The following is a 23,945-nucleotide window of genomic DNA, read 5'->3' on the forward strand; positions in this document are numbered from 1 at the left end:
GGCAATTGTCATTCACTGTTTTAGCCAGCACTTTCTCCTCATTTTATTCACTTATACAGACAGCCTGTGTGTCTTACAACAGCTGTCTGCACAAAATATCCTGTGGCTGTCCATTGGCCTCCAGGAGCAGCTTAGGATGCAGTTGTGAGAGGGGAAATTTTGAATCCTAGAAGGCAAAGAGAACAGGACACAAGACTGAGATACTTCCGACCAAATTTTAGTGTTCTAGATGTTAGATGACTAGGTTTAAATTACTCACCTTAGATTGCATTTACAGATTGAAACAAGAATTTACACAGGGCAAGCCAGGTCAACCTAAGCTGAAGCTTTGATTCAGGTTAGATGAATAGCACGTTAGAGGCAATTGCTTCTCTCCCTTGACTAAGAGGAGCCTACAATGATTTACACAACCGAGTTTCTGATCATAGGATCATTAGGGCAATTTCATTTCGTGTTTTTAAAATGTCTGAGGATGGATACTGCACAACATCTTTGGGTAGTCTGTTCCCAAACCTAACTGTCCTATAAGTGAAAAGATTTTTCCCTATATAGAGTCAGAACCCCTTTTCTTTATAAAAAGTTAGAAACTCTTCTGTTTCATTTTTGTCATTTATCAGTATGGCCTCCTTGTGTCATGTGCCACCATGGACAGCCTGACTCTGTCTTTCTGGCAATTTCTTTGTAGGCCCTGTTCAGCTATTGTTAAGTCCTTCTGAAGGAAGTCAGCTCCCTCAGTGTTTTATAAGGCAATCAACCAATCCAATCAACCACTTCCAATCAACCTTTGGTTGCTTTTTGCAGAACTGATTTGTGTATTGGTATCTTTCTTGTACTGGGGAGAGCAACATTATATTTAAAGGATTTTCACCACACTCCTGACAGCAAATGTATAGGGAGCAGCTGTCAGAGAAAGTTCTGAGTGAGAAAAGGAGATAAAGGAATATTCTGAAAGATTACAATGAGATTTAAGATATAGGCTTGTAACATTTCCAAACTAACCAACTTAAGCAAATCCCATGTCAAATGTGTTGTTTAGGATTTCTCTGTTCCATGTTAATTCCAGCTGGAGCCCAGGTATCATATAAGATAGGAAATTAAAGCTTTCCATTACTCCTCCATTACTCCTGATGATAGCATCAATATTTGTTTGCTCTAGATGTACATAGAATCATTGCATCAATTTTCACATGAAACTGAAGCTTGCAGATGACCTTGCCAACATATATGTTGCCTAGAGAAGTTCAAAACCTGGACTTCTGAATGTCTGAAATTCTCTTTAGTGCTTTTGTATGGATTGCCTACAATCTCCTATATTACCTGCACAAGTAGCAAGAACTACTTGGATCAGACCTGTGATATGTATTTGGCTGGGAAGATAAAAACGAGGATAATTGAAAATATACGAAGACATTTATGCTCCAGTGCTTGAGGAAGCACAGGAAGGTACCCCACCCATCATAGCAAAACCATATCCTAGAGTGACTCAAAGTGAGGAAACCTTAAGAACTAGGAACAACCAATGGATGCTCTAGAACAAAACTCTGGGAGTTGCAGAGTCAGCATCAAAATCTGTGCTACTATTCACTAAAGTGGGGAACAGTCTTTTACACAAACACTCAGTTGTGTACTGGCTCTTCAGAACTGGCTCCCTCTAACAGTCTGCTTGAGCTCCCAGGGCATTGTACTTGACCCTGGAGCTCCTCCAGATATTTTGTATAATCTGTATAGCCTTATGACACAGTTATGATTGTGTGTATTTTTGTTTTCTTCTAGTTCAGACTGCTTGAAACAATTTCTCGAGCCATACTGCAGTCCATCAGCAGGGTTCTTTTGTGGCATCCAAATAAAATTATGTGCTGCTGCAGGGGCTAATGTTTGGGGACACCACTGGACAATTCCAGAGAGTGGGAGCCAAGTCCCATGCAGTGTTGTTCTCGGTGCCAGGTTGAGAAGATTCTAAGTACAAACTAATTTCTGAATTATCCCTAGGCATTCTCTGGGGAGGGTGAGTTGTCAGCTGCCCTGCTGCCCCAAACTTCATTAACTGCCTTCTCCATTGAGGAGTGTAGACATCTGGTAATACGTCTAAATTAACTAAATGAGCACTGATATACAACACTGTTAAACTGTTGGAAACATTCAGTGCTTTTGGCTTGGATCAGTACTGTACTTATTCTGAACGTCACCCTGAACTTACCATGCTGGACCCAAAAGCTCAGATAGAGTCATCATCTGAGAAAGGACTGCTGGCTCTTCCCTACCTAAATACACATCAGACAGAGAGCTGAAAAAAAGAAATGAAGAAAGAAACAAAGTACTGTTTACACTACATCCATGTTTTCATTTGCTTTATGTTTTATCAGCCATCAGGCAAAAGGGCAAGAGAGAAAGCTAAAAATTCACTGCCAAAGGCAGAGAAAAGAAATAAACAGCAACAACAATGAGAGGGAAAAAAAAAAAAAGCCAAAAGGTAATTTTGAGATAAATCCTCAACTTCTAAGCTGGAGAGCCAGAGTTGGGTATTGTTAATGAATCATTAGCCCTGCCTTAATCACAACATCTCTTTCTTTGTTCTCACACCCCACTGCTTTTTCGCAGCCGGAGACACTTGGGCTTTCAGAAGTGACAGTGCTCCTCACGAGCACGGCTCACGCTGGTTGTAATGGACACATCTGTGCTTGCAGTGTTTGTCTGTCATCTCCACTGTTTGCTTTTAGCAGCACGAGCAGGAGAGTGGGATGGCACGTGTGTATATGTGTGTGTGAGCTGCAGTGAGAATGCAGAGACCACTTAAAACCCCGCTAAGCCTCTCTGTTTCTCAGTGCTGTATTTATTGCATTTCACTTTGTAGTCAGAGGAATGGGGTATTTTTTAAAAAAAGAAATTTTACTCCCAATTGTTTTTACTACAACATAAATTTGCTGACTCTTTATTAGTCAGTAAGAACTTAGGCAACCCTTGGTGAGACTTGATTTTCTATTGAAATATGTGCAGCTTTGCCCTGGAAGCAGGCTTTTAAGCTGAGTAACAAAAGCTTACAGACAAAATGTCCTCTTTGCAGAGGCAGCACTGCTTTATTTTGCACAAGTTTTCCTCCACCACTGCTCCCCAGATCAGCTCCCCACTGTGGTGTCAGTGCTGGTGAATGAAAAGGGGATGTGGTATGGGCTGGGACCCTCGCAGGCAATTCATGTTAAGCCCTTAAACTGGTCTGAAGCACTGATGTGGCCCTGGGCAGCAAGCAGTCTCCTGCACAATGTCTGGAGAGGTTTGGGAACCATCTGGACCTGTTTCTGATGCAGTGGGAGTGCAGCTGTGTGGCTGTGATCATGCTATGTCCCTCATCCAGAGACCTAGTCCTGGCTTGCTTTATTTGAAGTGACAAGAACTCAGTATCTGCTTTCTTTCTTTATTTTTTTTTCCTTTCCTAGAAGCATCTTACATAACTATTTTCTTAGGCTCTGGTTTTATGATGAAGGTGGCATGAATGATTATCTCTGTGGTTTCATTTCTTATCAGTGTGAGATGAGGTTTTTACCCCACACCAATGCTACTGGCTCTTTTCTTACACTGAAGAAAATGAGGGAGAACTCTACTGCTACTCTTAATCAGTGAAACAGCTTGTTTTCCTTGCAACTGTAGAAGAAATAGCCACAAAATTCCACTTGGGAAGGACTGAGAAGACCTGGTTTTGATATCCTTTCTCTTTCACTAACTAAGATTTTATTTTTAATTTTTTGCTTCCATATTTCTTAAATAATTTTGCAGTTGTCATACTTTGTACTGAAAGTGCATTTCATAGGGATATTTTTTCTTCATGTGAATCCTATAAATTAGTATGTCATGTAGAAGTTTATGAAAATTAGGCCTAAAGCACAGTTAGACTTCATTTGTCTTCTTGTGCATCTTCTTACCATCATTCATTCAATCAATTATGTCAGCTTTTGTATATTGTGTCCTAATAATTCCTTTAGAACATTTTTCAGAATGTGAAAATGGATACTGTGAAGCCAATGACTCTGAATATCCAATTAATTTCCCCATTGATTGGATATTCTTGGATTAGTAATATGTTGGTTTAGAATAACAAATGTTTCGAACACATTTTCTTACGTATTTACCTTCTTTTCCATTGAGCAAAACAAAAATAGTGTGAAAGAATGATACAAGTTAATGTTAAAAGGATTCATAATTTGCTTTTCTTTTGATAGGCAGAAGAGCAATGTCAAATATAATTAAGGTTGCATAACTCTTCCATTCTATCCTCTTTAATTTGCTCAGCTTTCATAACTGGTCACTATCCATTGTCAAAGTTTGTACTCGTAGTTCTCATCTGAAAGTGATTGGCAGAAATCGATGTAAAAAAATGTGCCACAGTTCTTGAGAATGAAAAAAACTACAAAACAAAACAAAACTCACAACAATCCCACAAAACTATTATTTTCTCCATTAAAAATAACTGAAATATTCAAACACAGCTCATTAAATTATCTTCAAGAAGAAGGTAAGGCACCAAATTTTTTGTTAGTATAAATGGGACAGATGGACTGGTGGTCATTTTTGTGCACAGGACATTTGGTGCATTTGGCTAATATGTTTGCCTTTTGACTAAAATGTGAACATTTGTACATTTTGTGAAATGTGTAAATTTGTAAACTAAACTCTGTTCAAAGCAGCAGATTTCTTGCACGTAGCAATGAGCTGTCATTCTGAACCAAACAGATGATTTAGCCATGCAATGAATGAAAAATATTCTTGGAAATTTGTATGGGTTAAACCAAAACTCATAAAGTAAGAAAGGCTTTCAGACCCAGGGCACCTAATAACACTAAAACTCTTCTCTGAAAAGATTTGATAGCTGCATCTCAGTGAGTTACATTTTAGTACTTCTTTCAAAGTTTGACTGTTACACAGTTTTTAAATTAACACTCAACTAGGAAAGAAATTTAGCTTCAATCTTGATATATTTTTTTCTTTCATGATAACAGTTGGAAATTATCATAATATTAGTTTGGTATCTCTCTTAATCTCAAACACTACTTTTAATGCAAGACCTACATGAAATCTCAGATTTCCTTTGGCTGATAGCTTTCTCTGTAAGGTTATAATGCATTTTACTTAACAGAACTAGTAGAATTTTCCACCGCTACCTTTTTCTGCTTTGCTCAACATCTGGGCATTTATTGACATCTGGGTTCAATTTGAGTGAATGTATAATTGTACGTACAGTGCAAATAAGCAGATCCCCTTTTTGAAAGGAATGTAGCCAGGCAAGCCAAATGGTTTGATTCTGCCCCAGATATACCCTCAGCATCACTTATCTTACAAAAGCTGTTCCTGTCTTCATGCTTATATCATTGTGCAGAATTACACTGAATGGCTGTAAAAGGAAAAGGGCAGAGCTAATCCCTAACGTAGACTGTAGGTTTTACTAATTGCCTGTCAGCTAAGGACTAGCATATTAAAGAAGAGATTTGTTTTGAAGCACAGCTGGTGCAGTGCCTCAAAGAAGCCTGTCACTGCTATGAATTCTGGCCCATCAACATTATTGATGGTGAAATCCTTTACACCTGACTTAAACCATTCCAAAATTATACATCTAGTTTAAACTAGTTACCGAGGTTCATTCTGTAGTTAGTGGAGCAATACCAGTCCTTTTGGATAGTTATGTATGCTTTCAAATGATGATGATGACTATGAGACAGGAATAACTGTCCTCTGGAAGTACTTTTCTCATTCCATGGGAACCTCTTACTCAAAGTTTTTTAAATGATCTTTTTTCAGTGACAACAAAAGCAGGGCTAGCCTACGCTATTTACTCAAAGCATTCCTAAGATGGGAGAGGTGATGAGAGAGGAAGCTTCATCCTCCTAGGAGCTGCTTCAGTGAATACAGAGTCTCAGAGAAACTTTCTTCTTTGCTCTGCCTCTTGCCAAGTGGAAATTGCTGAAGCCTGGGATGTCCTGCTAGTGCTATTTTTTATATAGCCAAAAGTGCCTACCTGGCACAGTCTTGTTCTTTTGCTATTCCTGGATAGGAGTGACAAAGAGGGAACCCCTCTTTGAGTTGAGAAAGAAGGAAATACATGATCTCTGGAAGCAAGGTCAGGCAGGCTTCACAGGGAGATTACAGTGCAGCAGTTCATTTGTAGGAAGAAAACGAGAAACACCAAAGCTCAACTTCAGTTGACACTGACCAGGGTGGTGTAAGACAACAAAGAAGGGTTTTTAAAGTGTGTAAAGAGAAAGAGGAGGTCTAAGAAAACATTGGACTGATACTTGATGAAGATGGTCTCCTAAGCAGCAGGGATGAGGAAGGTTGCTTGGAAAGCCAACCTTGATATTGTACCAGAACTGGTCAGCAACAACCAGAACACCGGTGTGGCATCAATGAGTTTCTAGATACAAGTGCAGAGCAGATCACTACATACGGGCTGCTGAGAGAAAGTAACTCCATCTCAGCCAGAACTAGTACAATGGATCCTGACTGGATTCACCCCAGAATACTGAGGGAGTAGGTATTATAGCTGGACCCTTAAGAATTTACCAAATGTCTGGGGAGTTCCAAATGACTGAAAACTAGCCAATGTTATATCCGTCTAAAAAAGGGCAGAGAGAAGACATGGTCCCTGCAATAGTTATGTAGATTATCCTGGGGGACACTGAAAGGCAGTTAAAGAACAAAGCTGTTATAAGGCATAACATGGATTCATGGGTTCACAAAAGGAAAATCCCGTCTTTATTTGATATTCTTCTACAATACAGTCAGGTGGCTAGTGGATGAAAGGAAGGAAATAGATGTAATCTTTCTGGATTTTAGCAAGGCCTTAGATACCATCCCTTACAGTGTCCTTCTGGACAAATTTTCCAAATATGAGTTGAACAGGTCAGTGCAATGTTGGGTGATGAACTAATTGAATAGTAGAGCTCAAAGAGTCCTATTGAATGGGGGACAACAACTGACTGGCAACCAGTTACTAGCAGTGTTCCCAAAGGCTCAATTCTAGGGCTTCTTTTCAACATATTGATCAATATCTATCTTCCTTTTCAACATATTTATCAATGATCTGGATGCAGGAGTGGAATGCATCTTCAGCAAGTTTGCGATGATAAGAAACTGGGAGTTGCTGCTGACTCCCTTGGATGAGAGATAAGAGGCCTCGCAGAGGGATCTAGATACACTGGGCAAACAGCAACAGCATAAAATTCAAGAAAGCTAAATGCCAGATTCTGCACTGGGGATGCAGTAATGCGAGAAAGAAATAGGAAAAGATGGCAAGATGAGTGGCTGGAGAGCAGCTCAGCAGAAGGGAATCTTGAGGTACTGGTGACAGCAGCTCAGTATGAGCCAGCAGTGTGTGCCTGCCAACCAAAAGAACAAACTGTATTTTGGGGTGAATTAAACACAGGACAGCCAGAAGGTCAAAAGAGGCATTTATCTCACTACATTTAGTGTTTGTGTACCCTCACCTTGAACATTGTGTGCAGTTCTGCACTTTACAATATGAAAAGGTCCTTGAAATAGTCCAGAGGAGGGCAACAGAGCTGTAACAGGGCTGGAAGACATGTCTTGTGAGGAGAGGTTGAGGACATTGGGCTGTTGGCCTGGGAGAGAAGAGACTAAGATGTGACCTCACCGCTCTCTGCAGCTCCTAGAGGAGGGGAAGTAGAGTGTGGTGCTGAGCTCTGCTCCTGGGAACTGATGGCAGGACATGTGGGAACGGCACATATCTTCACAAGAGGAAGGTCAAACTGCATATTAGGAAAATTTCTTTACTGTGAGGGTAGTCAAACACTTGTAGATGCTTCTGGTGAGGTGGTTGGTGCTCCATGCCTGTCAGCGTTCAAGAGGCACTTGGGCAATTCCCTCAATTATGTGCTTTAAGTTTTGGTTAGCACTGAATTGTAGACAATAATAGACAATTTCTACTTTTATTTGAATATATATTATGTTATATGTGAAAATGGGAAATTCTGAATCAGTAAAGACACAAATAAAATGAAGGTGTAAAAAAGAAACCATTTCATGGCTCTGAAACCAGTGATTGTAATATGCAACACAAGACCACCCTACAAGAAGTAAGAAATCAGAAATGTTGAGGGCTGTTGGACACCATATTTTCACAGCAGATCAGCACGAAATTACTTAGCACAGATGTTTCTGTAATTGTGATACACTGGGAAAATTCTCAGTATTCAAACTTCAATGGCTCCCAGACTCACACTTCCACCTGTGTTTGGTGGTCTACTCTTAATATACTGGTCTGTAATGTGAACCATGTGGTAACATGCGTCTGGCATAAAAATCTGTCAAAACCCCTCACCCAGTATTCTCCTCACATCTTTAGGCTTTTTTCACTCATTTCTATTTTCATTTTTAAAGCATTTAAAATTTTGTGAAAAGATAGACTCCAAGAAACTCATGAGATTGGAGATGTGGGAGGAAGCTAGCTCTTGTACTTTCAGTTTGACAGTCATCAAAGGTTGTTAGCTTCTCTCTGCAATGCATGCAGCAGTCTTCGAAATATAACATTGTAGTGTTTGCTACAGCTAGTCAAAGTATCTATAGGAAAACGAAGTTATTTTATGCAGTGTTTCATTTCTGTGGGTTATGACACTCATTTTAAAAATGTTTGTCTAGCAAATACAGGTTTTTTTTTTGATGGTGAACTTTTCTTTTCTTCTTTTGACCAACATATTATGATGCTTACTAATCTTCACATAATACTTTGCATAAGTAGATTGCAAGAGTGTTTCCTAAGACTGCTTGTTAAATTTGCTGTCAAAGGTTTGCTGTCAAAGTCATGATTGCATGTATGTGTTTATCTGTGAGGGTAGAAGAGTCTTAACCTCATAACGTGGGAAACGTGAACAAGTGTTTTAGTAATAATTCCCAAAACATACAGCAGCCTGCCAGTTTCAGAAATGCCTCAGAAAATTTACTAAAAAAAGAGTTGTGTGTAAAAATGTTAGTAGACAGCAGCATAAACTACATTATTCCAGCAAATACTTTCTTGAAAACTATAAGCAAAATATTTTTCCCCTGAAAGTCCTGTTTAAAGAAATGCATATTAATTGTGTATTGCTAGGGTTTATACTTACACTCTTCCAGACTTGCTCTTTGGTTCCCACCAGGTATTCATTCTGTTACTTTTAAATAAAGTATTGCATTCTTATTTTCTTACCTGATTTTTTATGTTTTTGTGTTCTTTGAAAGACACATTTATTTGCTCTAGAATATGATTTTCCATGGAACTTAATTTCATAGGAAGTTAATTTTAGGGTTCCTTTCCCTCTTTTAGTAAAAAGTAAATCTTATTCCTGAACACATTCAATTACAATATCTATGATATTGATATTTAATAATGGAGAAAAATAGATAAATACTTTGAGCTATTCAGGCAGTTTTGTGCAATATCCAATATCTGTCAATAAAATTACAGAATTTTACTATGGAAAAGCCAAAAGGCCAATAGAAAGCACTTCAGAAGAAGTACCTTTAAATACGCTGAATCATGTCTTCCTAGAGAGGTTCTGTTTTACAATATTAGGAATGCACAGTTAGACTTTATGTAAGTTAGAAACAGTCTGCTAATGTGTCATCTACAGCATCACTGGGTCATCTGGAAAGAAACATTGAGTGGATAGACCTTAAAAGAGCAGATTTACAAAAATGTGTGAACAAAATCTATCTCATCAGGTTATTGAAAAATCATTCAGGATTTTGGACTAGTGCTTCTGGTGATATGGAAAAATCTGACTCAAATATTGAAGGCAGTCCCTAAAGACTGAAGCAAGAACTTTTTCTTAGCTGTTGGTAACATTAAAATAACACTGAGGTAGAGATGGAAATCCTTCAATTTCTGTTCCAAAGGAGTAGCATTGCCTCTTTGCACAGTCCACTGAAAATAGCTGAGCTTTTGACAGCACTCCTGGTCCTCACTGACCTTGGTCTAACACCTCACCGTGGGGTCACCAAACAATAGATTGATCATCCTGAAAGTGCGAGTTTCTCAAGGGTTACACAAACAACCTCAAGTCGTTAAAGCTAACTATAGAAAAAGTCCAATTCTTCCTCTTTCCTTCTCTTTCTTTTTTGTGCATCTGAGCCACAATTTGAGAACAGAAAAGGGAAAAAGTCTACTAACTTCTCTTAGTAAATAATTTGTTTACTTCTAGTTATTAGACACAGATGGAAATTATGAATATCCTCTATTTTTAGCTGTTGAAATTATTTTCTTTCACATTCAAATGAAAGCATACTCATACTAGCATTGCAGAATAAAGAAAATTGTTCCTACTTGTGATATACTTATGCTTGTTTTATTCTAAGATTAATAAAGTTGTTCCATGGCTCATGGAATGAACTTGCCTGTAATTGAAAAAGAATGAACTGTTTTCTGGTTCAAGAAGGTGAAGATCAAAGCTGGCTGAAATAACAATGTTTTATATGAATTATTTCCAATTCACACTGCCTTTTATTTAGGTTTTATTTTTAATTTCTCACAAATGTCAGAACTCCTAATAGTTTTGAAAATTTTTGGACAAAAGTAAAGGTAATGTTTTTATGGACAGACTATGAAAACACAGACTTTAAACTAAAAAGAAAAATCTGGAATATTTTAATTCAAAAAACAAAATCTTTTTCCACTGAAATTTTCTACTTTGACAAAAATAAGCAGATTAAAATTTAAAACATTCTGGCAAGAATTTAACTTTTGGTGATTGTTAATGTACATCTTTTGTGATAACTAGGAATGCAACCAAAATACATAGGTCAGACTGGAAGTAATGTCTCCTAATTATTTCCATAGAAACTACAACAGACACAAAGAGCATAACAAAACTATTTATAAATTCTCAGCTGCAAAATGCTGTTTTTCAACATACTTACCACCATTAGCACTGCATTTTTACCAGCAATGAACAAGACCCTGCATGCCACTCTCATAAAAATCTGCACCAGTGGATGGGGCACATTGTCGCTGTCACCACTGCTGAAACACACCACACACAGCTTCACTGTGCTCACATTCACTGTTTGGTTTCTGTAAATGTTCAGAAACCATCAGTAAATGTCACTAGGTGCCAATTTTTTTCTGTGTGGAGGAATTGACACACCTTTGCTTTATCTCCACCTCCATGCCAGACGCCATTTACTTCCCCTCTGCTGCCATCTGTCAAATGGCAACAGAGTGTAACAGAATATTGTTGGTAGGTTCGACCTCTACTGTCATGCCACCAACATCCACATCTGACATTGTGGGCCAACATAAAATAGGAGGCATTACTTTTGGAGCAGCCCTCATGATGATAGAAGAAACAGAAGTTTCTATCTCCTTTCAAAATGCAAAACTTCAGGTAGGTGTACAAAGCTTGCAGAAGACTGTTCATGTGTGGTGGAAAGACCCTCTCTTATAAACAATGTGCCTGATCTTCAAAGATTCTGGTCTTTCATGTTCTTTTAAGTGACACCTGTGTTGTGGTAGATAGTCATGGAGTACGGTGCTGGCTTTTTTTGAGCCTTTTGAAATACCTGGCTGCTCCTTAAAAAATACTATACTAGTATAAAATGTTACCTTTTCATTTCTAGCCCTTCTGTTTTGCTAGAAGTATTTGATAGGGAATGATAGAACGATTTTAAATCAAAGGATAGATTTAGATTACATTTTAGGAGGAAGTTTTTCACTAAAGGTGATGAGGCACTGGCACAGGTTGCCTTGAGAAGCTGTGTGTGCCTCAACTGTGGTGGTGTTCAAGGCCAGGTTGGATGTGGCCCTGGGCAGCCTGAGCTGATGGGAGGCAACTGGGCCATGGCAGAGGGGTTGGGACTGGATGATAGTCTTGAAGGTCCCCTCCAGTCTAAGCTACTCTATGATTCTATTAAATATGCTTTAATGCAATTAAACAGATTTCAGAGTGTGCATCTGAAGTGGCATCACGCCAGCTACACAGGCGTGAAATGCAGACCACAGCTTTAGAGACACTCATTTCTGTGACAAGGATCAAAAATTTATACCTTCAAGGTCACAAGGGATAATGAGATGTATTTGCTCAGTTTCCTGTAGTGTTACAATCCAGGATGTGTCTCTCTTGCTTGGTGTTAAAAATTCTCTTGTACCAGGAAAAAATGCATCATTCAAAGTTTATAATAACTACAGATGTACTTCATTTTAATGATCTGTTCTTAATGTAGGCTTTTACTGCAAACTACAAAGATGCAAAATCTCATCCTGATTTAGCATTTAAGTTTTTTGGACTTAATGATTCATTACTGCTTACAGACAATGCTGATACAAATCTTGAGTTTCTGTCTGACTTTTAATAAGTGCTACATCCATTAAGAAGGCCAAATAAACTCTCCAATTTCTATGAAGCAGCATTTCTTACAAGAAGCAGTAAGCTTACTGCAGCACTTAAGTTCTTAGGTTAGAATTCATATGCTCCATCTTTGAAATTTAGATTCTCTCTGAGGTCTTGGAGAGGACTCTCGGGAGCTCAAATAAACAGTTTTGAAGAAAATGCTTTGCTTTAATGATGTTTGTGTTTTCTTTGTAAACTGCAGTGGAACCTGGTAACTCATAGAGGACCAATGTTTTCATCTATAGCAGAGGCAGAGTAGGTAGCACTGAATTCAAGAGGTAGTTTGTGACTGATGCTTTAACATACAACTTGAAACTCATAAAAAGAGTTAAAGGCTCTTCCTTCCCTCACCCCACAGATCTAGTGATGGAAACTGTCTGCTAAAGAGGCATCTAAAGAGAAACACAAGGTCTTCAGCAAACGTCAGAGTGATCAGCAGATCACTCAGACCTTGATAAATTGGGACTGGGTGAAAATAACATCAAAACCTCATTCTTACAAGAAATTTTATATCAGTTTATACAAAGCTGAAAAGAAGGAGCAAGGAGAGCAGGGTAGGGAGTTGAGTAACAGTAGATTAGCATGCACAGCCTGGTGACATTTGTGAAAAAAAAAAAAACAACAAACCAGTATCATTTGCAGACTCATCATTTATGCAGCTAAACCTTTCAAGAATGTGAGATCCCTGAAGAGGAGATACTTTCACAGAGTAAACTGATGTGTCTGCAGATCAGACATACTAGATAGCTCTTTTCCTTGTTTGTGTACATCACTTTCTTACTATGCTGCCTACTTTTCCAGGATCAAGAAAACTGAAATCTTATTCTCACTGGAAATTCAGAAGCCAGTTCTTCAGGAGAAAAAAAAAAACAAAAACGTTGGGTCCAAACACCTTGGGTTTATCTGCCTTTGCTGACAGTTGCTGCTCCTTCACTGACTAATTTTCACAATCTCCTTCAATCCTTATAAAAGTACCGTCTCCTTCAGATCTGACCTGCAGCAGCTCTTCCTGCTGCCAACTTGCAGTAAAATTTATCGCCCTGTTTCATCAGATGACAAGAAACAATGCCAGCAATTTCTCCAGTGCTATCTATATGTGATCAAACAGCACCAAACTTACCCACACACTGAACAAAGATATGCTGGTTTCTCTTGTATATCTTTAACCTGTAAAGTCTACTAGAAGCATGCTTGTTTAACAAGAAGTAAATAGCAGATCTTTAGGCCGGAAGCTTGTCAAAAAGTGTACTTAAACAGGACAACATTCAGAAAAATGCTGGGAAAAGGAATCTTATTTTATACTGCAGAAATCTGAGTGCCATTTACATTTAAAGGTCAGTCCCCTAAAGTTATTTATTGTTCAAAAGGTGTTTTTAATCAATTTGAGAAATATGGCTTCTCTCCAAGAATGCCTCCCTTCTCCACAAGCACCAGTAGTCAGGATTAAAGGAGTTTAAATAACAACAAACCAGGCTTTGTGTTTGTGCCTAGTGTCAACTTGCACTATGTCAGGAAAAGGAAAGATCAGTTTTACTTTGTTACAGTGTGCTGAGCAATAGCTAAAAAGAATCATTGTACTGTAATTATGAATACCCCAAATAATTATCCACACCCTCTCTTTCACAGGATCTTATACCTAAAATCAGATATTAATCATTCTGTAATCTGAAGTACATGTTAACATTTGCAGTGGAGTGGGACAGATACGCGTATGCTCATGGAAATGGAAGTCAGTAAAGTCTCTCTGTGCATCAGCATCCTGCTGAAACATTGTCAGGAATCCAAAGAGAGGACAGCCATTTTTGTGCCTTGCTGTGACTAAACCCCTTTGAAGCTGTTTGAGATCTTTTGCTCTTGATGCAGCTCTGTGTGGATGAAGTGATCTGTTCTGCATACCAGCAGTCATGACAGTGAATTGCACTCTTCCACCCATACAAGTACTTGCAATAAGCCACCACTTTCTAACTATGATTCCTGAAAACTTCAGGTACTTTGCTGCATTTTATTAACCTGACTTTCTCTTTTGGCAGGGAATGCGATCAATCTAATTTACAAATGAATAATGGAGGCACTTAAAGGTTAAGCAACTTGTCCACAGAGAGTGTCCATGGCAAGATGTAGCCACCTTATGTAATATGAAACATCAAACTCAAACCATCTGAGTTGCCCATCCCCTTCAAGTGGCTTAGAGAACACCGATGCCTAAATAATTTAAATAGCATCCTAGTCTGAATTAATTTCTTCAAATACATCGCCACATCTTCAGGTTAACACTCCATTTCCATAATATCTGCTAAGTTACACAAGTGTGTCATACAGATGACAATATACAGATCAAATCCTGTACTTTGTGAAAACATGAGTGAACTGTGAACTGCTACAAGTAGGATACTACTTGTGGGACTGTAATACTTGGCAGGGTTCTACATAAACTCAAAGCTTAATTGTCAACTCTTGACTGAATCTTCATGTTAGGATTGCCAGCAATTGCATGAAGTTCAACAAGGGAAAATGTCATATTTTGCACCTGGAGTGCAAAAGTAAAAAGGGGGAAGTAACACTGGACACAGGCACAGACTGAGAGATGTTTGACTGGAGAACATCTCGGTTCTCCCGTCAGGAAAGGGATCTGTGGGTGCTGTTCAACAGCAAGGCTTAGCACAAGCCAGCAGTGTGTCCTGGCAGACAAAAGGACAAACTGTATTTTGGGGTGTATTAAACACACAGCATAGCCAGCTGGTCAAAAGGTGCATTTCTCTTACTATATTTAGCATTGGTACAGCTCCAATCTTTTGATCATCCTCATGGCCTCCTCTAGACCTGCTCCATCAGGTCCTTCTTATGCTGTTGGTTCCAGGGCTGAACACAGTACTCCAAATAGGGTCTCATCAGAGTGGAGTAGAGGGGGAAAAGAAGCTCAGAATATAGTTGGCTTCCTAGGCCACAAATACATATGACTGGCTCATGTTCAATTTTTCATCCACTGACACACCTAAGTCCTTCTCAGGGCTATTCTCAATCCACTCATCATCCAGCCTGTGTTTGTACTTGGGATTGTCCTCACCCACATGCAGAACCTTGACACTTAGCTTTGTTGATATGCCAACCTCTTAATCCTATAAATGTCCTTCTGGCTGGAATCTCCTCCCTTCAGCATGTCAACTGCAACATTCCAGCTTGGTGTCATCTGCAAACTTGCACGCAGTCCTACTGTTTGTGTCATCAGCAGAGATATCAAATAATAAGAGGCTAAATACAGACCTTTCAGGGACTCCACTTGCCACCGGTCTCCATCTGGACATCAAGCCATTGACTACAAATCTTTGAATTCAACCATCTAGCCAATTCCTCATCCTCCATGTGGTCTATCTATCAAACTATGTCACCTCAATTTCGAGGCAAGTGAAGGAGAGTATCGAGCGCTCTGCACAAGTCCAGTTAGATGAAGTCAGTTGCTCTTTCCTCCTCCACCAAATGCTGTTTCTCCTTTTCTAGTCAGTGGGAAATTCACCAGAATGGCACAACTTTTCAAAATGATGGACAGCAACTGATGGATGGCTTAGTAACTTCATCTGCAAGTTCCCTCAGAAGCCTCAGGCACATTTTATCATGTACCATGGATCTGTGTGCATTCAGATTCCTTAGGCGGTCTCAGACCTGATCTCCTACAATGGATGATTCTTCAATCTCTCAGGCCATACCTTTGGATTCTGTGAGTTGAGTGATGTGCCTAGAGCACTTGTCACTGAAGGCTGAGGCAAAAAAGTCATGACAGCAAGCAGTATAAAAGGAAAAATTAAAGATAAAAGGAATTACAGGTTAGCTTCTGTAATCTACGTCAGTGAGAGCTTACACATGAAGAGAAAAATTCCAGACCTGCTAGTCAATGGAAATTTTGCTTGTTACTTCAGTGGGGCCAGCATTTCATACACAGACTTTCCATGCATCGTTTTTGTTTTCCACAAGTCTACTCTGCTTATTTTTAACTGAGTGGTAGAAAGTATGCTCTAAAATCTAATTGCAAATCATAGTGCAGTGATTTAGATATATCCTCTTCATTCTCATAACTTGGTTTGCTATGTTTAATTTTCGCTAAGTTCTTTCAATCTTTCTTCCTTTTTTTTTCTTTCTTTTCTATAGTGGCTTTAGCTACTAGTGCAGAGTTCTATGCATTTACCTTTTTTCATAACATTATTTGGAAACATGCTTTTCTAATTAAAAATTCTTCCTTCTATACAAAAGTTAACAGTTAAGTAAAAGCCAAACTATTAAGTAGCATTTATTTAACTGTGATTTTCTCCAGTTATTTATGAGGATTCATTTGGCTATTATTATTTAAATATGCTTAGAGTGTCCTGACTATTCATTGTTCAGAATTACATCAAATTTGCACCTATGGTATTAGACAAGTATATCAGTGTTTTTGATCTGTTTTGTTTTTTTTTTTTTTAATTTTTTTTTTTTTTTTTTTTCGATGAAGATGTGGACAAGTGCCTGGAAAAAGCCCAGCTTCATAAATAATATTCTACCTTGAAAGACCCTGTCTTATTTAGTAAAGCCATTGGATGAATCATGACTGAAAATCATGCCTCTAACATTGCATGAGCATTATTCTTCTGTCTTCTGTCCTTTTAAATTCATAAAATTTGACATTCACCAATGGGAAAAACATCATTATAAACTTCAAAAGTGAGACTGGAATTCAGTTCACACCTGCCTAAGACAGAAAAGGCTTGGAAGTACTCTTACAGTGAGTATTCATATCTACTAACTGGCTGTGTGGGAAGAGAGCACCTTTTATAGTGTTAATTTTGGTCCGTGGAATAGAGATTGCTCTGAGCTTTGGGTCTGGTTCCCATGCTGCACCAAACAGAAGAACTGAGATGGTTTATAGGAGTGGAAATAACTTGTGCCAGGCACAAGAGTCATGTCAATCAGTGCAGGGGGACCGGGGACTGCTTTACAACTGAGTCACAGTCTAGAAGTCTGCCTTTGGGTCAGTGAAATCCTGGCTGATTTGATTTATAAATTAGTTGGCACTGCTCCAAAAGTAATGCCTCCTATTTTATTGTGTTGTCCCATGATGTCAGAGGCAGATGGCAGTGGTACAGCAGTAGAGGTTGAACCTTCCCACCAGTATTCCATTATATTTTGTTGCTGTGTGTCAGATGGCAGCAGAGAGGGGCAGTCTGACAGAATGGAGTCTGGAATGGAAGTGCAGATGAAGCAAAGGTGTGTCACTGAATTCCTTCTTGTGGAAAAAATGGCACCCATTGACATTTACTGAATGTTTGTGGAGACCAAACAGCGGATGTAAGCAGAGTGAGGTAGTGAGTGGTGTGTTTCAGTAGCGGCGACAGTGATAGTGGGTCACCTTCTACTGATGCAGATTTTTATAAGCCTGGCATGTGGGTTCTTGTTCATTGATGGCTAAAATGCATAGCTAATAGTGGTGACTGTTGAAAAATAGTATTTTGTAGCTGAGCGTTTGCTTCATCAAATAGTGTTATTGTGCTCAGTGTTGCAGTTTTCATGGAAATAAATAGGAGGTATTACTTTTGGAATGATCCACATAGTTCTTCATGACATGCTACATGACTTACTGCTCTTGCTCCATGTGAAAGAAAAGACCTAGGGAACTCACTAACCTGATTGGGTTGTTGAATCTTCCGTATTGGCTACAATGAAAACCTGTAGATGGAGAAACTGCCTCTACTGGAATATAAAAATTGTTCTAGCTTAATGAAAACAGAAAAGTGATTTCACTTGTGTCAGTATGACTTTGTTGAAGAGCTTTATTAAAAAAGGGGAGAGGGGGAGGAAAAGAAGTGGGGATGAACTGTGCTGTTAATGGCTTGGTGAATTCTTGTTTCCACGTGAAGGAAGATGGATGTGTGAAGAGTCACCCAAGTTCCAGGGAGAAACTGAGCAAGACAGATTAGTCCCACCTCAGTCTGACACCTGGGGCACATCCTTATCTAAGGGGGTAAATGGATCAGAATGTTACTGCCCGTTTATTTTTTCTCCTTCTGTTTGGAGACTTTCCCTGATTAATTACCCTCTAGTAATTGCTGTTGTTAACTAATGTCAAACCTAATTAACCTGGAGTCCCTTCGTCCAGTACCTCCACCACCCTTTGCAAAGACGAGAAGGTCATCAGCAAGGAGGTTCTGAGGATGGCCACACTTTACCCATTCGTTTATTTGCTTTGGGCCTTGTTTGCTATTCCTGCTGCAATGCCTGGCGACAGCTTTCTAGAATTCCCATCAAGTCTAATTGGCCTGCTGAAGCAGCAGTGAACACAAGATTTAAGAAATGTTTTCTTTAAAAACTTCTGGTCCTACAGACACTTTGAGATCAAGTTTCACTCTGCTGAAATCACACACGATTCCCTGTGATTTTCATGAGAAATATTGTAAGAAAGTATTAAAAGAGAAACATGTCTCAGTGGTTTGGAGGGACTGATGGCCAGGGGGGTTGATGAGTGGGTGGTGGTAACATAGCAAGGCATCTACAGAATCTTTAAAGTTTGCCAAAATTAACACATACAAGGTATTCAGTATCAAAGTTTTCAATATTTGGCTCCATAAACACAATACTGGTTGCAAAAACAAAGCTAAGGATTTCATGCTGATTACTTAAATAAAAACTGTTTAATTATGAACATTTGGGAAATGAAGTTATGAAGAACTGACCAATATTGCTACAGCTTCCTAGTGTTCATACCAGACTCTGAGCACTGTGCCAGCACCTTACTGCTTATCGTATTGTAGATCCAACTATGGTAAACAGTTCTGAGCTTATCATTCAGGCAGATAGCTTAGTGTAGAAGGAGGTCTAACTCATCACTAAGGCCTCTTGACTTTAGTTTCATTGAAATGTGAACATTATTGTTCAATAAAAGCTGCCAGCATCCTCTGTGCAGGTTCTGATCAAAAAGGTCAGGTTTCTATCTTCCATTCTTGTTTTTACCTACCTTTAGGCATTTCCATACAAAAAATAGAAGATTTATTGCAAAAGTAGAAATAAATCTTGTTAGCATTCAGATTAGTTGTAAAAATCAGATTTTTCTGTCTGTCTCTTCGTAAGAGCTCTGTTTTTTTAAATAATATTTTATCTTGACACAGTCATTTTTACTATTAAAATTTTATCTTAGTAGTGCTATATTGAGGCAAGATGCAGTTATGATATAGCAGACCTTACTCTTCTATGGTTACCATTGAAAATATGTACCTATTGACAAATTCCTATCTAGATTTCTCCTGTGTCTCTGTCTTTCTTTCCTTTCCCATCTCTCCTGCCCACCTTTCTGTTTGGATGAACCTCACTGTTCTAAGTCTTGCCATTTGAAAGTCTCATGGACAGAAAGCTTTCATTTAAGACTTTGAATGCATAAATGAAAGGAATGACTACAGTATTAGAGTAATGAATTACGCTTTCTCATGAAGATGAACTTGATCCATCCCTTAATTTTGTTAAAGATAACAAAAAATGTTTTTACAAACACATTTACAACAAAAGGAGGGCCAAAAGAAATCTCCATCCTTTATTGGATGCAATGGAGAGCACTGTCATGAAGGACTATGAAAAGGCTGAGGTACTCAATGCCCTCTGTTCCTCTGTCTTTAATAGTCAGAACAGTTATTCTCTGAATACTCAACCCCCTGAGCTGGAAGAGTGGAATGGGGAGCAGAGTAACCCCCTCACCTCCACACAACTTCCTTTCAGATAGTTGTAGAGAACAATAAGGTCTCCCCTGAGCCTTCTCTTCTCCAGTCTGAGCAATTCCAGTTCCATCAGCACTCAACTTCCATTGCCCTTCTTTGGACACAGGTCAGCCGCTTCTCCTACGTAACAGTGATAGGACAAGAGGTGATGGCCTCAAGGTGTGACAGGGTAGATTCAGGTCGGATATTAGGAAAAATTTATTATCTGAAAGAATGGCCAACCACTGGAACAGGCTGCCCATGGAAGTGATGGTGTCACCATCCCTGAAGATTTTGAAGAAATGTGGAGATGTGGCACTGAGCAACATGGTTCAATGGGTATGGGGGTGGTGGGTTGACAAATTGCCTAGATGATCTTAGAGGTCTTTTCCAATCTGTATGATTCTATGATTACTGTGATTATTTCATGAAGATTCATGCAGCATTTCTGAAAACATTACTGAACTATAGATACCAGTACTGAGTCAAAGTGCTGACAATCAATGACATAAATGTAGCTCAGAATAGAAATACTCTCTACTTATTAGTCCTTTTGAATTATTGGTGCTTTATAAATAGGTCACATCTATGGTTACAGATGACAGGAGTCAGACGCGGTGAATTTTATTTTGCTTTTTAGACTCCCAGCTGCAGTTACAATGACCAACCCCTCAATTTGCTTTAAGTAAGCTCACTAGTGTGTTTTTACAATTAATCTATAACAGGAAAACTCTTTATGTTAAAAGACAAGAGCTAATGTTCATGCATTTGGAGTAAAGAGAAAATCTCCTTGTTAGAAATCAGTAGCTTCTTAGACTTAGTCTCAAAGTATGTAAGAGGGGATTTGCCAGAATAGTTTAACATTAAAAATCCTGAACAATGAGTTTTATTGTAATGAAGACAGAATGTAGTCACAGCCTTCTTAAGTCTTTGTTTGTACTTCCTAGGTGCCTTAGGCAGCTGCCTTTATGTGAAGCAAGTTACAGCGGGGTTATCCATGTAGACAAATGTGCCTATTTTTCTTTCTTTCTTTTTTTTTTTCATTTTTCTTTTTTTTCTAGAGGAAGGTTTTGCATTTCTCCTTCACATGATAAATCTATCTCCACAACTGCTGACAGTTTAGGTCTTCAGAATATCTTTAATCTCCAAAGACGAAGACATGTTAGAACTAGTATGTATTGCACAGGACTTCTACTTTTGCAGTATAAAAGCTCTACTGATTGCATTCATTTAGCTACTTTAGTTGGGAATGCTACAGCATAATAATGTAAATACTGTATAATGGATAACTGACTTGCTTAGCAAAAGCACAGCCTACAAATTAGTTAGGATAAGAATTAGAAGAATGAAGAATTAGAACTAGGAGACAGGTCTCACAATTGCAGTGTAAATGCACTCCAGATGAAACCAGTTTTATGACAGAGAGCAAAAAGGAGGCAGAAAGGGAGGACTGGAAACAAGATATGGATTTATAGCTAAGATTCAGCTACAAAACTCTTGGGAACTCACAGCCTAGCAGAATTGTGATGTGTAACCTTGGGTATTTCTTCAGCTCTGGACAGATGCAAAGTCAGAGGGAGTTGTGGCTACTCACTGAGTGTTTGAATGCTGCATCTTGCTATCTTTCTATCTATCTATCTGATTTCTAGTTCCTTTCTGAAATGTAAGATGGGGATACTAATGTTTAGGGTTTGTTTTTCAGGCCTAAAGATCTATAAAATCAGTCTTGCGCAGTAGAAGCAACTGGTTTACCTGATTAGTCCACAGAATGCACTCAAAAAAGGACATTTTGTTTTAATAAGGCTCCCTGAACTTTGTTGGGGTGTGCTAGCTTATTAATCATAATATTGCCAAAAATTCTGAAAAACAATTTAAAATAGCAGAACCTAACTTTTGATTTAACTAGTTTGTAAACAGAAACTATTTTACTACAGGAAAGACCTTTTTGTCCAGGAATGTACAGAACAATCAAAAAAGAAAAAGAAAAAAAAAAAGTGTAGGAATACAAGAAAAACTGTTCAGAGCAGAAGCTGTGGAACAAGATAAACAGCAGAAAAGCAAGTAAAAAATAAAAATAAAAAGAATCTTCTGATTTGATTTAATCTTCAGAAAAGATCAACCAAAATAAATTAGTGAAGCATGGGAAATCATATTGTAGCTTCCTTTAACTTCTTACTAGGCAAAACAGTGTGTTAAGAATTCTGCCAGTTGGAAAAGCTCTCCTCCATGTGTGGAGTGGATCACATGCTGCATCTCATTGCACTATTTTACCAATGACACCATTCCTAATCTTGTTGGTAGAGAATTGTGAATCAGAAGCCACATAGGCAAATGAAGCCATAAATAAGACACATGACTTAACAATGAAAGCATATAAACTTACATATAAATTTCACCAGTTCTCCATCTCTGAGATTCTTTCCATCAGAGCCAGGTGGCTATGAGAGAATGACTAACACATACAGAATCTGTCAAAAAAAAGTAACACAGGGTCAAAGCTCTGTAGCCTTAAAAAGTATAGATCTTACTATTGGCAAAAGAAGTCAAAATATGCCTTATCAGTCAAGAGCAGTTCAGGAGTGGGATTCAGAAACAGAAATCATCAACATTACTTTGCATTTACATGGATGATTTGGAATCATACAAAGTTGCAGAACTACTTGTAAAATGCAGTTGAACTTAGTTTGTAGATGTATGTCATTGAATTTCATGAAATGCTCTACATTTGTAAGGGTTAGAGCAAAACCCAGCAAGTCAGTAAACTTTACAATATCTAATGAAGAAACCAATCAGCCAAACAACTCTTAAAATGTTTGGCATTACAGAGTAGCATATGGTGTTACATCTTCAGCACTGCATGACTTGATCAGAATTTCTTCCTGCTTTGGCCTGCTTTTTTCACTCAGATTTCTTAAGATATATTGTCCATGCAGAATTTGGATATTTCTGCTCTTAGTGAGGGGAATCTCAGCTGGATTCTCTTCCCTTTCTTGTAACATTCTTTTGCCCTAATTTATATCTATATTTTCTCTCCACGCAGTTCACGATCCATTTATGATGCTTTTAGAGCTATTTCAGAGAGGTTTTTCAAAAGCTTCTGCAATAGCTTTAAGATAATTGTCTGAGGAAATGCAAACAAACTTCTTTTTTTACAAAATTCCACACATTACATAAGAGAGAAACAAATTGGATGCTATTCAGCCCTCGTTCTTGTAGTTAGTAAATTTGTTATTTCTTTCAAAAGGTTTATTCATAATTTGATCTATATGTTACCCAGTTCTGTAAAGTGATTCTGTCTTCATTCATGTGAGCCAGTAAATTTGACAGGCAATCCATTGCTAGGCAATCCTATGCAGTTCCCGAACAATTTTGCTGTGTGTCACAGCTGGAAGCAAATACACCCAATCAATTCTTCTTCATATAGACAGAGTAATTTTCAATTTCTCCCTGGTAGATCTTTTTTTTCAGGGTTGACGATTTTCTTCACTTTCAATTTATTAGCAAAAATTTAGTCATCTTTATCCAGTGGTCCCAGCCAGCTGCAAGTGGAGCCTGAGATATCTAAATAAGACATCACTGTTTTTGCTGACATCTCAGCCAACATCTACTCTTGCTCAGCCTTCTACTGCCAGCTACAAAAGGCCAAAAAAATCCAGTTACAAGTTCCCACCCCTGTTCTTAGAATGATCTGGTATTTTCTAGATTACTCAGAAGCCAAAGATAGTTATCAAAGAGTGGTATTAGTTATTATGTTTTCTGAGCTATATAATCAATCTGTGCAAACACAGCTCCGATGCAGTTTCAATCTTGGCTCCAGTTTCTGTGTCAGTGGTAAGGAATAGTTTCACAGTTAAACACACTCGCCATCTGTACTGTA

General features: G+C 38.4%; 1 long non-coding RNA gene across 1 annotated transcript in view; it reads right to left on the reverse strand.

The window, feature by feature from the left end:
* Positions 1 to 22,531, reverse strand: part of LOC125689103 (uncharacterized) — a 36,985-nt gene extending 14,454 nt beyond the window's left edge. The window contains exon 1 of the long non-coding RNA XR_007375043.1: positions 22,452 to 22,531. This is a non-coding gene — a long non-coding RNA (uncharacterized LOC125689103). The remainder of the gene's footprint in view (positions 1 to 22,451) is intronic.
* Positions 22,532 to 23,945: the final 1,414 nt, after the last annotated feature.

The sequence above is a fragment of the Lagopus muta genome, chromosome 2 (genome assembly GCF_023343835.1).
Source record: "Lagopus muta isolate bLagMut1 chromosome 2, bLagMut1 primary, whole genome shotgun sequence".
NCBI classification, from domain to species: domain Eukaryota; kingdom Metazoa; phylum Chordata; class Aves; order Galliformes; family Phasianidae; genus Lagopus; species Lagopus muta.